This window comes from Tachypleus tridentatus, chromosome 13 (assembly GCF_004210375.1).
Source record: "Tachypleus tridentatus isolate NWPU-2018 chromosome 13, ASM421037v1, whole genome shotgun sequence".
NCBI classification, from domain to species: Eukaryota; Metazoa; Arthropoda; class Merostomata; order Xiphosura; family Limulidae; genus Tachypleus; species Tachypleus tridentatus.
Window position 1 is genome coordinate 170,988,013 of NC_134837.1, and position 14,015 is coordinate 171,002,027.

The window sequence follows — 14,015 nt, forward strand, 5'->3', positions numbered from 1 at the left end:
TGTGATGATTTTACGACTATAATGGGGGAAAAAGGTTCAATAAAATAGTTTCATTATTCACATAGTCCCGATATCAAATCTGTATGGTAAGAATAACCCTATAACTAGCTATTCCTATCATGACATTTTCTAACAATAAAAACTATCCTGATACACCATCATGTCCCATTACCGCTATACATTTACATCTTAATGAAAATGAATGAAAAATAAACGTTTTTTTCTGAAATGAATCACACACACACTCACCCTGACTTTTAAATGTCTTCAGCTTCTGATAATAATTGCTTTGGGTTTCTTTTCTCTTCGTAATTCCAAGCTCTTCATGATGGGCATACACAGCCAGCCCACTAGTGAGCTGATTGATAAAAGCATCCAAAGCGATCTCCGGGTCTAGTAGACGGAAAATAATTCGCCTTAATAAAATGACAAAGATACGCTTGAGAGTTAAAAGTTTCAGCAGTTTCATGTTCCAGTTTCGAACGAAAAATAACAAACGAAAACATTCATAAAAGATCTTACTGCCTTTCAGAGATTATAATTTCAATTTTTTATTGCACAGATTTAAATTAGCTGTGGTTCAGGTACAATATTCGTAAAGGAAACGGATGGATCTTTAAAACGTCTGTTTTAAAACTTGTAACTTGTATCAATAAAACATGAAAAGGCAGAACAGTAGAGTTAACTTAATTGACTTGTTTTTACTTTATTAACGTACGTTTGCGTATTCCAACAAACTGTATATTGTAGAAAAAAAAAGCATAATTTTAAAACACACTTAATAATCTATTTGGATTAACCATTGCGTGCCTTGTTTATTATACCTACACGTTTTTAGCACGGTTAAAGACTTGGTGAGTTTGAAATATAAAGGAACCAGTTTCCAAATTTAACTACCCAACAAGAGTATGGTTCTTCATTGTATTAAAATTCTACTTTATAACCTTATTTTAGCTATTATATATTACGTAAGAAGTGGTAGTTTTAAAAAGAGTTTCTTGAACAATTTTAGAGTTTGACACAATTCTCATACTTTCATGTGTCGAAATTCAACACTTCGCAAAAGCACTAGTTTTCTGTTTCAGCCATCTGAGTGGATGCCAGATAGAAGAATGTTGTTTATTTAAACGAGTTTTATGGTTGCGTTTGCTTGCTACAGACTGCCTGTTGATGACGTTACATGTTGACTAATTGATTACAGAAGAAACAACGTAAAATTTTACTCACATGGGCAGTGTTGACACTTGACAGTGACTTAACAATCCCTCACAGTGTCATTACTCGCTGACGAACTTAGTAGTCTATCACTCGAGAGACGTATCACTTGTCTGGGAAAAGGATGAGGTTCCTAGAGCTACTTGGCCTTTTTGTTAGATAGTTGTTGTTTTTTTAATTTAGAAGTTTCGTTAAGTAGTTCAAACGTCTCTGTCCGCTGAGAAGCGTTTGTAGCGTATAAAGTGGAATATGCCTCAAAATTATCTTAATCACGTTTCAAATGCTCTTATATATACAGGTTTGCAGGTACTTCTGGAGTTCGGATCACAACCTTAGTCAAAAACTGGATACTTCTCGTATTGAATTCTTTCTTACCGTACTGCTAACTTATAGCACGTTCTTAAAGAATAAAAAGGCCGTCTCTTGCTAGGTACATTTTCATATAAACAAGTCAGTTTCGAAATGGCTGTGGAACGTATATGTCACAAACACACAGTCTGCTTCTTGAGATTTGACTATGCAAAATATTATATACTAGCTGGAGTATCCGCCCACTGGACGGAAGTTATGGAAATACATGATTAATGAAAGAGTATCTTTGTAGATGAAAAGTGGCTTTTACAAATATGCATTTGTAAAAAAAACGCAAAAATACCCATACAAACTGCAACAGACCCAACAAACCTTCATGTGAAATTTGGTGACGATCCATCGACAGTAGTAAAAAACGTAACAATGACCATAAAAACAACAAAACATAAACCTGATGATTTGTATGTATCTCTAGATGGACCAAATGACCGTCCATACCACATTTGTTGACGATCCACCTACAGAATATGAAAAAGTGGTAACAAAAAAGTAATATTGGACATAAAACCACGAAATACAAAACTGTCAATTTGTATGTATCTCCCCATAGACCCAATGACTCTTCGAACCCAATGTGATAAATCCAAATTCAATGAAATAGTGGTAAAACAACGCAAAACATCCATAACAACAGCAAAGCTGAACCCCAAGGACCTAATGAACCTCTATAACAGGTTTGGTAAAGATTCATCCACATCTCAGGAAAATCAGGATCTATGACTTTTACATCTTTCACCTAACAGTTAATTAAGACACGCCGTTGCATGTCAACAGATATAGAAAGGCCATTCCAATACATCATTGAACAAAAGCGCCATTTTCTCTAGAGACAGCCCAATCTTCTCGGTATCTCTCTCTTCTTATAATTATTTATTTTCCACTTTAATAGTTTTTATCCCACAGCAAGTCCTTCCGACATTTATTATATATAAAAGTATAACAATAACATGGGAGATATAGTGGAGCTCAACTCGCAATTATTGAATAGCAGATTGGAATCCCTTCACTTTTGGGATCTTATAATGTAACACTCAATTCCATTTTTCGTTGGTACAAGAGTAGCTCAAGAGTTGGCGGTGGGTGTTATTGACTAGCTCCCTTCCCTCTAATCTATCACTTTTACGTTTAGGACAGCCAGTGCAGACAGCCTCATGATAGGTTTGCACGAAATGCGATAAAGTTAACAGTTTACTTCTTTTGTAATACGTCACACTAAACATGCTCACCCTTATTATGTGACACTCAATCTCAATATTCCTTAGTAAAAGAATAGCCCAAGAGTTGGTGGTGGGTGGTGATAACTAGCTAGCTGCCTTCCCTCTAGTCTTACACTGCTAAATTAGGGACGGCTAGGGCAGACAGCCCTTGTGTAGCTTTACGCGAAATTATAAAACAAAGAAACAAGCTACTGGCAGAAGGCTAAAAAGATCCCCGATAGGTTAGCGGTAAGTTTATGGACTTTCATTACTAAAACCCCAGGTTTGATACTTCGCGGCGTACAGAGTGCAAATAGCCCATTTCATTGCTTTGCGCTAAAAGACAACAAACCAAAAAGTTTCAACAACACAGACTCCTATTAAAAGTAACTAATCTACAACCTGTCTACAGGCAAACATGGATGGAAGTAGTATTCACTCCAATTTCCGAAAACGGTTTTTATAAAAGACTAGGTCCGGCATGGCCAAACGTGTTAAGGTGTGCGACTCGTAATCTGAGGGTGCCGGGTTCGCATCCCCGTCGCGCCAAACATGCTCGCCCTTTCAGCCGTGGGGGCGTTATAATGTGACAGTCAATTCCACTATTCGTTGGTAAAAGAGTAGCCCCAGAGTTGGCGGTGGGTGGTGATGACTAGCTGCCTTCCCTTTAGTCTTACACTACTAAGTTAGGGACGGCTAGCACAGATAGCCCTCGTGTAGCTTTGTGCGAAATTCAAAAACAAACATAAAAGACTATTTGGAAATATTGAACAGCGTACCACCTTACTTGGCATTGGATACTTTCTCTAAAATATTTATAGCAAAATAAGGCGGTTCAAAAGATCTTGTTTCCATTGGTGACGCCAGACCACAAAAAAACCTGATTTCTATTATAAAAGTTAAAATTACAAAATCGTTAGTTTCTATGACAATACCATTGTACTGTTAACTAAAACAGAATGAACTGAACTAAACATGGGCTGGTGGTTGTTATTTTTAACTTGCAACCTACAGGCCGCAGGATCGAAAATATTCGCTCATACATCCGTGAGAGCGTTATTTCGCTGCGGTCAATCCTACTAAAAGAGTAGTCTAAAAGTTGGCGATAAATTTTATTTTCTACTTACCTTCCCACTAGCTTATCTTTTTAAAATTAAGGAGTGCAAATAGCCGTCGATTAGTTTTGTGCGGATTTCAACAAAATAGAAGTAAACCATGTTTAGTTATTGTACTCTGTAAAGCACCCTGGCCAAAATTCGCTTGTTTCATTGATGAAAGAGTAGCCCAAGAGTTGGCGTGGGGTGTTGATGATTAGTTACCTTACCTCTAGCCTTTCACTGCTAAATTAGGGACGGTTAGAGCAGATAGCCCTCATGTAGCTTTGCGCGAAACTCAAAACAAACAAAATTCGCAGTAAAAGGTTTTGTTTGTTTGTAGCTAAGCACAAAAGCTTCACAATAGGCTATCTGTGCTCTGAAACGTTTCATTCATTGCCTATTTAGAACTGGTAGTTCAATAAACGAATAATCACTTTTAATCAATTCCATACAATTAAGTTCTATTTAATGCTGATGAAACAAAACGCCTCTTTACGTACATTTCATAATGAAAAAAATGACTCTCTATAGAAACCATTACACATATTTTACAAGGAACACACAAAATTACTGATATACACACCATTACACACCTACTATAAAGGACACAAACTCATCTATACAAATCATTATACATAAGGAATAGACAAGATGATTTTCTATGCGAAGGCAACCATTTGGAGTATCTGTACAGTTACTAGAGCGTAACGAACTGCCCCTAAAACTAAAGAGGTTTAAACCAACGATAAGATAAAATCATTTATGACGACGGCAAACAAAACTTTTTTCATATGAGATAAACCCAGTGTGACCCTAGAATAAGGCTTAATAAAGACATTGGTTTAGATATAAACTCCACTGGAATGACATCTTTCGTTTATTTTAGCTTTTCCTTACAAAATCTGCATAATAGCATTATACAACGTTAAATTTACGTTACTACCTGACAATTACAGTTAAAATACTACGTTACTGTGTTATGGCTCGTTGTTATTTATATAGTATATGAACTAAGTTGTTTGTTATTTTCTCATATCACTCTCAATGCTGTTTAACATTGATATTACTTTCGGGTTTTACATCAACTTTGCTCGTTTGAACGGTATGTTAGTTAAGCCTGAAGACGATTTCTGAAGCGAGTCGAAAACTAGCTACAGTAATAATTGGATTAAATATATGAACGTTACGAAGATTTGTTTTAGGGGATTTTTATTTTAGTTAAATAGTACTGAACAATTTTATACAGCTAATTAAGAAATATAGCTCAATATCAACATGTGTTTGAATGTCCTTTAGAAGCTTACGAAGCATGATATAATTAATTTCGTGTAATTATATTTGTCTGTTTGCTTGTTTTTAATTTCGTGCAAAGCTACTCGAGGGCTATCTGCACTAGCCGTCCCTAATTTAGCAGTGTACGAACAGAGAAAAGGCAACTAGTCATTACCACCTAACGCCAACTCTTGGGCTACTCTTTTACCAATGAATAGTGGGATCGACCGATACATTATAATGCTCCCACGGCTGAAAGAGCGAGCATGTTTGGCGTGACAGGGATTCGAACCCGCAACCCTCGGATTAGGAGTCGAGTGCCTTAACCACCTGGTCATTCTGGGCCTTTATATTTGTCATAAAAAATATGTTAGGCCATATTGTATGGCTAGTACTACGGTCCTAGTCTAACCCCTTACGAATTTTCAGGAACTAAAAGAGTGCATTATAATAATAGTATTCCAACCACGCTATATTAGTCATATTAATTGCCGACAATGCATTTCTCTCAGTCCAGATCTCTTCAGGACGACTGAGATTCGACAAATACAATAGTGGTCGTAACACTATTTATGCAAGTAATTTGTTACAATAACAATTGTTATGGTGTGCATGTCTTTTGTAAGGTGGAAAAGTATGCTTGTAATCAATTATATTTGTCATACGATATTATGTGTCTCAGCCAACCTTATGATCTCTGGACTGAGCAAACCGAGTCGTCGGCAACGGATATGTCAAATGAAGTACTACAATTATACACTCTCCTATTTCTTGAAAATACATTGGCGACTGGCCTGGCATGGCCTAGCGCGTAAGGCGTGCGACTCGTAATCCGAGGGTGACGGGTTCGCGCCCGCGTCGCGCCAAACATGTTCGCCCTCCCAGCCGTGGGGGCATATAATATGACGGTCAATCCCACTATTCGTTGGTAAAAGAGAAGCCTTCCCTCTAGTCTTACACTACTAAATTAGGGACGACTCGGTGCATTGGGCTAACAACCTACTCACTTAAATACCTGTTGAAGAATCCGCAAGCGATTGCGGCCCTATGTTCCTTGATGGAATCTAATGGTGATAACTAACTAACATTGGGGACTAGTTTAGGAATATAATGTTAAGCATCTAACAGGCCTAACATAATATCTTATAACAAGTATAATTAAGATATCAATACGTTTAAAATTATTACACTATAAGTTACAATATATGCCTAAAATATCAACATGGATTATTACTGTTACGCTACTAATTTCTATATATATATATATATATATATATATACATAAAAGGTAGGAACGTGAATTTTCATTGTTATTCTACCAATAACAATATAAAATAAAACTAATATTATTACTTTAACAATGTTATTCTACAAACTGTCCTATGCAAAGGTTTATCTTCAACCGCCTGAAGTTTTTTGAAACAATGGGCTATCCAAATTGCATCATATAACTATCATGTCAAGGTGAGACTAGGCTTGGCAAAACACTAATAGTTATTTAGGCCAAGGGCGGTACTACATGATAATAGGGTCTTTATTACTAAGAACCCCTCCTCTACATGTATTATTTTATATCCGTGTACTTTTCACGCATTAGGATATTCAATATAATTTTAAAATTGTAAACATTATATTAATTGCAACAATATACACACAAAATCATTTTAATTTTTTTTTTTTTTTTTTACATAGAACGAATTAGTTATTAAAGCTTGTTTGCTTAGAGTTAATCACAAAGTTACACACTCGAGCACCCTAACCACTTGGCTATACCGAATCTTAGTTATTAAAGAAGGTTTAATAACATTGGTTAACAGTACAAATTACTATAGGCAACCACATACAATTCAGCAAAGTTTATCTTCTTAGTTACTCTAACGAATTACCTAAACTTAATGTTTCTACACATTCTACCAATTTATAAATACAATAAAGCAAAGATTAGACAAAATGAAAATGTGGTTATACATGTAACTAAACGAACATAAATAAAAATTTAATTTTTAAAGTTACGGTTTTAATGCCGAAAGGTGGCAAAACATTGCAAATCAAAAGGTTTGTTTGTTTGGAATTAAGCACAAAGCTTGACAATAGACTATAGGTTCTCTGCCCACTACAAGTACGAAACCCGGTTTCCAGAGTTATAAATCCGCAGGAATGCTGCTGTGCCACTGGAAGTTCAAAGGATTAATTTTCGTGATAAAAGAGACACAAAGTGCTGTATTTACACGTGTTTTATTTGAAAACTTTAAGTGGAAAATTAAGAGAAACATAACAAAATAAAGAAATACGAAGTATAATGTGTTTTTCCATCACGAATACTACGCCTGGATTCTGAATTTTTTACGGTATTAATTATGGTATACAACTATACACAAATTCAAAAGTTGAAAATTGTGACGCATACACACGGGTAGATTCTATACCCATTACAAAAACTACTACCAAAGTATACAATATTATGTAAAGACGTACGGCAGATCTGAGTAAAGCCTCACACGATGATGAAACTATTAGTGCTTCACTTTAACACATAATAACGCAGTAAATACAAAGCAAATAAATTGATAACCACCCACGGATCTGTTCCTTTACCCTGATTTCTCTTAACAACCGAACGACACCTTAAAAATGTCACGAGGTTTTTCTTTTTGGCAATGTTTAACATTAAGATCGTTTACTGATTGGTATTAATATATGGTAAGGGTAATCTACTAATTGACTGTTAACGTGGTAAAATCATAATAGTCATAAAGCAAAAAAATGCTTTGGACGCTTAGCTACATGATAAGACAATAATTTTTTTTAAGTCAGCAACTTCAGTTTATTGTTAACTTAATAACATAGTCTGTTAATTACCAAATAAAGCCTGAGAATGAATTTCTAAAACTTATTGAATGATAATGTGTAATAAAGATAAACTAACGCTAAGTATCTTACTTGGTAGGTCAAAGTTCTCGCACTGTTGCGTGTTGATGACTATGGGTAGTGATGTTTCTCTTCTTCTTCTTGTTTTTAACACAGTTGAACCCCGAGACGCTGTGTTATACGGTACATAGAAAGAGAAGACAGAAGCCTAAGGATGAATCTACACCTACGTGACAGAATAGTTCTAGCTCGGTACTCACAGTGGTCGGTCGAATCCACCAACAACTATGTCTTGTTTTTCACCAAACAAACTTGCTACGTACACACTTGAGACCTGAGTTGGATCACTCACGTGAAGCTGTCCCTGTTCAGATGCCGCTAGTTCATTTCAGCTCACCTCACACCCCTTCACTACTAGGTTGAGTAAGCTTTAGCGAGACCAAGTCAGTGTGTTCGACCCGTGAGAGAAACAGTAAATAAATGCTGAGACGGAACTCAGCCATCTCAACCAACAGGATGTTGTCACGCGCTCTAATCAAGAACGTGGTTTCCATTTACCATACTCGTTTCTGAGTATTATTGGCGATGAAAAAGGTACTTCGTCATGCTGATAACTGGATCGTCTTTTCAACAATTATTACTTTTTACATGTGCTCTTTGGTCAAGAAAATTGGATAAGAAATATTATTAATATTATTTCTCTTTAAAAAAAAAAACCCAAAACACGTCGAATATGTGTTTAGTAAGTGTTCGAAACTTCCTGTCCTCGAGTGGAACCTTAAAAATATTTTAAAAAGATTATACACTGTTTTCCATTGTTTGTGATGTTTTTGTTTTTTTTGTTATCTAGATTCGTAACCGAAATTGCTTCAATCTATTTATATTATTCGAGAAACTCAACATTAGGCTACACTTAAGGGAAATACTTAGATATTTAGCCATTTCAAGAGGTCCTTTTCTACAGTACCAATATCCAAGCAGATTTCCATTTATTCTCTGGAATAACTTAAAATTCAGTGTAACTTTATATTGTGTTCATGTGTTACGTTAATGCGTATGTAATAGTTTTAACTAATAATAATAACAACCTATATCACTGTATAGGTTTGGCATGCCCACGTGGTTTGGGACGCTCGCAATCCGAGAGTCGCGGGTTCGAATCCCCATCCCATGAAATATGCTTGCTTGCCCTTTAGCCATGAGGTCGTTATAACGTGACGGTAATGTATTCGGTGATAAAAGAATAACTCTAGAATTAGCAGTGGGTGATGATGACTAGCTGTTAAATTAGAGACAGCTTGCACAGATAGTCTTCGTATAGCTTTGCGCACAATCCAAATCACATCATTGTATCACAACAACACTTAAAGACTCTTTAAATTTAATTCACTGTCCCTGTCGTTTATAATTTGTATTCCAACCATCGACACTTACTAAACAAAATATTGCTTCATTTTTGAAGCTAAAATGCAGTTTTGTGAACGTAGCTTGAAAAATAAAGTATCGATACACTTTGGTGCTTTGGAATTCCATACATAGCTACAGAAGAATTTGCACATAGTCCTTGATTTTGAATTGACAGACCAAATGCAAGACATGCAACTAGGTAATGGACAGTACCCACCTCCAGTATTTGTGATACTCTTGTGTGATCGAATAGTATCACATGTTCGTCCCTCTTATATCAAATTCACAGCTCAAAAATGTGGAGCGAATTTTTGTGGCAACAGATTACGAGCCATGAACTTCGGATTCAGAATTCGGTCACCTTAGCTATTGACCACTCACTTCTCATGTTGATATAAAATTTAACTTTATAATTTTGTTTCACAGTTAACTTTGGATAATTAAAAAATTCTAGAATTAATGCCTAATTAGCTCGTAAGAGATGTACATTAAAAATTAATATACAGCTTTTATATTAGAGCATTATTTATCAATTAGTTTTATCAATGACGTAAAAGGAAAAATAGTGAATTTCACTTAGATCATTCTAACATATACTATTGTTAGAAATTTACCAAAAGGATATTGCTAGGTACAACCTGTACAATATGGACCATATTCGAATTAAATGTGATCAGAATGAACCAAGTTATGTAAAAGAATTAGTATTGAGTCCCAACACTCACTCTTGGAGCGTTAATAGAATAGTTAGACGTTATGGGGGATTCTTTACCATCCATTCTTCAATCAGTTTAACACTAAGCTCCCTGATGTAGCATGGTGAATTAAAGTGTTAACTTAAGATAACATGTATAATATAACATTTAACATAATGTTTAGGGACAACAAGGGACCTATTGGTCCATCTTGGCTGTCTCATCTTCTAAGCCAAACTAAAATTATGAAAAAGGTAAATCTAGCCTTTAACATTCATATACCTATCAAGCTTATTTTTTTCTTTTAAACTCATTCATATTTACTGCCTTCACAACAATCCATTCCATAAGCCAACCACTCTATTTGAAGAATAAAACTGTCTCAGCTGAAGACTGTTTCAGTCTGGCCTAAATCTATATTTGTGTCCCCTAGTTCTATACATCTCGCTTTTAAGTATGAAAAAAAGTTGATACACCAACATTATTATATCCTTTTACAATCTTAAACACTTCAATCAGATCTCCTCTAACTCTTCTTTTTATAAGGATATTAATCTCTTCTCATATGACAATCCCTCAATCCCAGGTGCCATTTCACTAACTCTCCTATAAATCATTTCCAATAATTCATTGTCCTTCCTAAGGTAAGGAGCCATCCAAATTATACTTATAATCCAAATTATGATAACCCACATGTAATATCTTGCACTTTATCACAATTGAAACCCATCTGCATTTATTTACCCAACTCACTAAATGGTCTAAATTCTTTTGTAAATTAGCAGCGTCCTCTTCACAACCAGTAACACCCAAGACCTTGATATCATAATCAAATTTAAGTAATTTATTGACCATTCCTTCATCCATGTCATTAATGTACATCAAAAAGAGTAAAAACACTGAGCCCTGAAGTACATAACTTGTAATGTTAATCAAGTTTGACTGAACTCCATTTATAACAACCCTTTGATTTCTTCCATCAAGCCACTTTTCTATCCAATTAGTTAACTTATCCCCCATACCTACAGAAATGAGTTTATTTACATGCCGTATGTAGTGCACTTTGTCGAATGATTTCTGAAAACCCAGATACACCAAATTCACACTACACCTATATTCTCATCTACATATACAGTACCGTTTTCTAAACGTATCAAATATTTGCAAGGCAAGATTTTCCCTTAATGAAACAATGTTGATTATCTGATGTAACGGATTTTCTGTTTTACATTTATTTTAATATCCGTGTTTGTTTCAGTTTAATATATGTTTACAAACGCATGTAACGTATATTGTTCTATAAATTTGTAAAAGATTTTCGAGAGTAAGAATCAACAATGTACGATGTGTGTATGTAAAATACTTGTGATTGCCAGTATTATTGCCAGCTGAAGTTTCGAGAACTTCGCGAAATGAATATAAAAGGTACTCATCACAACACGAGGGGAGACAGTTTTAATGCTGTTTGTCTGCTTCAGTCAGTCTACCATACATCACAGAAGCTATAATTGTGATGAACGCTTATTCATTGGAAAACTACAGATATTTGACCAGGAACGTTTATAAATTTCGAAAATTACGAACCTTTCAACTTCAGAGGTTTAACTTCGGTCGTTAGTATTTCTATGAAGTCATTATACATCTTCAGCTATGAAAAACTTAGATGAGTCCAGAGAATAATAGAGCTAACTAGCATTCCCATCAACTGAAGTGTACCTGTATGTCAACGTATAATTACACCGCTCTCTGTGAACTGTCGATAAATAATTCAGTTCCAGATAGGATAGAAGACTTAGCATTGTTTGTAAGTTTGTAAAACTGTTGTATATAAATCAGTATTTGTAATAACCGTGATTATAAATTGTATTATTGTTTATATATTAAAATATATTTGTGTTAAAAAATAAAATTGTACATATAAATCTTTTTGCCAAATATCGTATTTTTGATACATATCGACGTCGGGTAACTTTTATATTCAAATTAAAATTTTCAGTTATTTGAAATCGTAACACTTAATGCAGGTCACACAGTAAACTGAAGACTCGTCCGAGATGAATAATAATACGTAGCACCAATAAAATATTAAACTTAAATATTAAATGACTCTGCAAAGTATATTTTATCAGATTTTTCAAACGTATCCCACAGTTGATATAAGACTAATAGACCTATAATTACTGAAACAACTTCTGTTCTCTTCCTTGAAGATAGGAGTGGCATTAGCTAATTTTCAATCTGTTAGTACTTGTCCACTATTTAAGGACTTACAAAAATTGTGGCAAGTGGCTTACATATCCAATCTATGACTTCTTTTAAAACCTTAAGGAAATATTATTCCGCCCCGATGCTTATCATTCTTTAAACTTCCCAGTTTTATTTGAAGATGCTCAGAATTTATGCAACTGTCTTGTTCAACTTTGTTTTCAACTATCAGTTGCTCAAGATGATACTGCTTAAGTCTTCATTAGTAAAAACTGAAGAATAAACAGAATTTAATAACCTACACATTTCATCATCATCAGATACAAATCTTCCTTTATCATCCCTCAGCGATCCTACCCCCACCCTAACACTTTGTTTACCTTTAATGTACTTTAAAAAATCCTTATTGTTAATTTTTCAAACATTTTTTTCGTGCATCATTTCGAATATCCTGATTTTCTGTTTGGCCAACATTTTTTACCTTCTATAATCTTCTATAATACCCGTAAATTTAAATTTATGAAATTCTTTATGCTATTCTTTAATTTTATGTGTTATACACTTTATGAGCCAATCTGGTTTTTTGCTTGCAGTTACCCTTTTCTTTCTGTAAGATATACATATATATATTAATATTTAATTTTTCTTTACAAATTTTCCACATTTATTTAGTATCTCCAAACAACTCAGCTGTCCAATTTACAAAAGATAATTTTTGTTGTCTCTCTTCAAAATTTGATTTTTTTTTAAAAATTGGAGTGTTTATTTGTTGTTGTTTTTTTTAATTTCGCGCAAAGCTACACGAGGATTATCTGCGCTTACCGTCCCTAATTTAGCAGTGTAAGACTAGAGGGAAGGCAGCTAGTCATCACCACCCACCACCAACTATTGGGCTACTTTTTTACCAAGGAATAGTGGGATTGTCCGTAACATTATAACTTCCCCACGGCTGAAAGAGCGAGCATGTTTGGTGCGACGGGCATTCGAACCCGCGACCATCGGATTACGAGTCGAACGCCTTAACCCACCTGGCCATGCTGGGCCAAAATTTGGAGTGAAAATATTTTTGAATTCCATATGCAGCAAAGTATCAAACTTACTACAGCAATAATCATTTATATCTAAGTATTTCTCAATCTTCATCCTCTCAACCATTTCTTTATTAGAAGTTTACAATAAATCTAAAATATCATTATTTCTGGTAGGTTTCTTGACAAGTTGATGAAGAAATCCATCTTGAACGATTTCCAGAAACTTTTGTACCTCATAGTTTGACTCTAGCATTTCTCAATCAGTATGTCTGAAATTAAAAACAACTCATAATTATGACTTCATTAATAGCTGAAACCTTAATCTCTGTGTGAAGTTTCTAACTAATTTTACCCGTTTCATCTGGTGGTCTGCAACAATTTCCCACTAAGAACGTTTTATCTTGATATCCACTAACAGAAATACAAATGGATTCAGTCTCTTTGCTATTATCCTTAAAGTTCTCAACCTTATCAGGATGTAACTCATATTTTACATATAGAGCCGCTTCCCCCTCTCTGTACAACTCTGTCTCTGTAAAATAACACATAACCACATATTTCAAAGAATTTCTGTCATCAAAATAATTTATATTTAACAGTATTTCAGGTATTCTCATTATATCAAAATAGTCTATTCGTACCAGTGTCCTAAAGCCA

At 34.7% G+C, this 14,015-nt stretch overlaps 1 protein-coding gene across 12 annotated transcripts in view; it reads right to left on the reverse strand.

The window, feature by feature from the left end:
- The window catches only part of LOC143236810 (homeobox protein cut-like), a 159,964-nt gene that overhangs the window by 78,989 nt on the left and 66,960 nt on the right, over positions 1-14,015 (reverse strand). For 5 of the 12 annotated variants that reach the window (XM_076475402.1, XM_076475386.1, XM_076475406.1 and 2 more), the window contains exons 1-2: positions 8,093-8,542; positions 250-393 (exon numbers count right to left, since the gene is read on the reverse strand). The exons of 2 other annotated variants lie outside the window; for them this stretch is intronic. The gene's annotated coding sequence lies outside the window, so the exon portion shown is untranslated. Of the gene's footprint in view, positions 1-249; positions 394-1,227; positions 1,387-8,092; positions 8,549-14,015 lie in introns of those variants that run through there. 5 more of the 12 variants (XM_076475388.1, XM_076475389.1, XM_076475390.1 and 2 more) reach the window with 4 other exon arrangements.